General features: G+C 60.0%; 1 pseudogene; it reads left to right on the top strand.

The window, feature by feature from the left end:
- LOC124583325 overlaps positions 1 to 2,500 on the top strand; it is a 7,959-nt pseudogene that overhangs the window by 1,186 nt on the left and 4,273 nt on the right.

The raw sequence follows: 2,500 nt of genomic DNA, 5'->3' as shown, positions 1-2,500 counted from the left end.
GGAGGTCCGTAGCGATTCTGACGTGCAAATCGATCGTCGGAGCTGGGTATAGGGGCGAAAGACTAATCGAACCATCTAGTAGCTGGTTCCCTCCGAAGTTTCCCTCAGGATAGCTGGTGCTCGTACGAGTCTCATCCGGTAAAGCGAATGATTAGAGGCCTTGGGGCCGAAACGACCTCAACCTATTCTCAAACTTTAAATGGGTGAGATCTCCGGCTTGCTTGATATGCTGAAGCCGCGAGCAAACGACTCGGATCGGAGTGCCAAGTGGGCCACTTTTGGTAAGCAGAACTGGCGCTGTGGGATGAACCAAACGCCGAGTTAAGGCGCCCGAATCGACGCTCATGGGAAACCATGAAAGGCGTTGGTTGCTTAAGACAGCAGGACGGTGGCCATGGAAGTCGGAATCCGCTAAGGAGTGTGTAACAACTCACCTGCCGAAGCAACTAGCCCTGAAAATGGATGGCGCTGAAGCGTCGTGCCTATACTCGGCCGTCAGTCTGGCAGTCATGGCCGGTCCTTGCGGCCGGCCGCGAAGCCCTGACGAGTAGGAGGGTCGCGGCGGTGGGCGCAGAAGGGTCTGGGCGTGAGCCTGCCTGGAGCCGCCGTCGGTGCAGATCTTGGTGGTAGTAGCAAATACTCCAGCGAGGCCCTGGAGGGCTGACGCGGAGAAGGGTTTCGTGTGAACAGCCGTTGCACACGAGTCAGTCGATCCTAAGCCCTAGGAGAAATCCGATGTTGATGGGGGCCGTCATAGCATGATGCACTTTGTGCTGGCCCCCGTTGGGCGAAAGGGAATCCGGTTCCTATTCCGGAACCCGGCAGCGGAACCGATACAAGTCGGGCCCCTCTTTTAGAGATGCTCGTCGGGGTAACCCAAAAGGACCCGGAGACGCCGTCGGGAGATCGGGGAAGAGTTTTCTTTTCTGCATGAGCGTTCGAGTTCCCTGGAATCCTCTAGCAGGGAGATAGGGTTTGGAACGCGAAGAGCACCGCAGTTGCGGCGGTGTCCCGATCTTCCCCTCGGACCTTGAAAATCCGGGAGAGGGCCACGTGGAGGTGTCGCGCCGGTTCGTACCCATATCCGCAGCAGGTCTCCAAGGTGAAGAGCCTCTAGTCGATAGAATAATGTAGGTAAGGGAAGTCGGCAAATTGGATCCGTAACTTCGGGATAAGGATTGGCTCTGAGGATCGGGGCGTGTCGGGCTTGGTCGGGAAGTGGGTCAGCGCTAACGTGCCGGGCCTGGGCGAGGTGAGTGCCGTAGGGGTGCCGGTAAGTGCGGGCGTTTAGCGCGGGCGTGGTCTGCTCTCGCCGTTGGTTGGCCTCGTGCTGGCCGGCGGTGCAGGATGCGCGCGCCTGCGCGGCGTTCGCGCCCCGGTGCTTCAACCTGCGTGCAGGATCCGAGCTCGGTCCCGTGCCTTGGCCTCCCACGGATCTTCCTTGCTGCGAGGCCGCGTCCGCCTTAGCGTGCTCCTCCGGGGGCGCGCGGGTGCGCGGATTCTCTTCGGCCGCCATTCAACGATCAACTCAGAACTGGCACGGACTGGGGGAATCCGACTGTCTAATTAAAACAAAGCATTGCGATGGCCCTAGCGGGTGTTGACGCAATGTGATTTCTGCCCAGTGCTCTGAATGTCAACGTGAAGAAATTCAAGCAAGCGCGGGTAAACGGCGGGAGTAACTATGACTCTCTTAAGGTGGCCAAGTGGCGGCGGTGTGGCTGCATCCGGACTTGGCTTCTCGAAGTGCGGTCTTGATGTAGTCGTGCTGCTGCTGCGAGGTGCCTTCCTTGGGTTATAGTTACAGGGAGAGTGATGCGCAATACATGGGCCTAGCCCTCTTAGCCTCTCCTCTCCTGCGGTCTTCTCCCCTTCTCGTGGGCCCGCTGATTTCGCAGAGTGGAAGACCGCACCAGGGGCTTGGGGGGGTTACCAGCCCCCCCTCGCACTATCCCTTTTTTTAGTTGGGGGCAGTAAGCAGAGAATAAGTGGTGGCCCTTCCGCTGAAGGTGCCACCCCAACTCCCCCAGCACCTAGCCGGCCAACCGGCCGTGCCGAAAATCTTGTAACTTTTGCAGCTATGTATACCTGTAGTGAGTGCCACCGCAGCTTTACAACCAAGAACGGTCTCGGGGTCCATCGCCGCCGCCAACATCTTGCGGCCGCCAACGCGGAGATCGTCACGGAGAGGCATCGCGCGAGGTGGACGGAGGAAGAAGTCCTGTCGCTCGCCAAGGCAGAGGCCGAACTGTTCCTCGAGAGGGACGCCCGGTTCTTCTTTGTAAATCAAGAGCTCATCAGGATGTTCCCCGACCGAACGCTTGAGGCAATCAAGTGCCGACGGCGGCAAGCTGCCCACAAGCAGCTTGTCCGCCAATTCATGGAGGCGCTTGAGATCGGTCGGGGGGAAGAGCCGGCGTCCCGCCGGGGAGCGGCGAGCCCGCTGCCTGACGCGGGCGAGGCCGCTGCGCCGCCCGTCGACGCAGCCGAGGACTTCGCG

The sequence above is a fragment of the Schistocerca americana genome, unplaced genomic scaffold (genome assembly GCF_021461395.2).
Source record: "Schistocerca americana isolate TAMUIC-IGC-003095 unplaced genomic scaffold, iqSchAmer2.1 HiC_scaffold_455, whole genome shotgun sequence".
Taxonomy (NCBI): Eukaryota; Metazoa; Arthropoda; class Insecta; order Orthoptera; family Acrididae; genus Schistocerca; species Schistocerca americana.
This window is presented reverse-complemented; position numbering and strand designations above follow the sequence as displayed.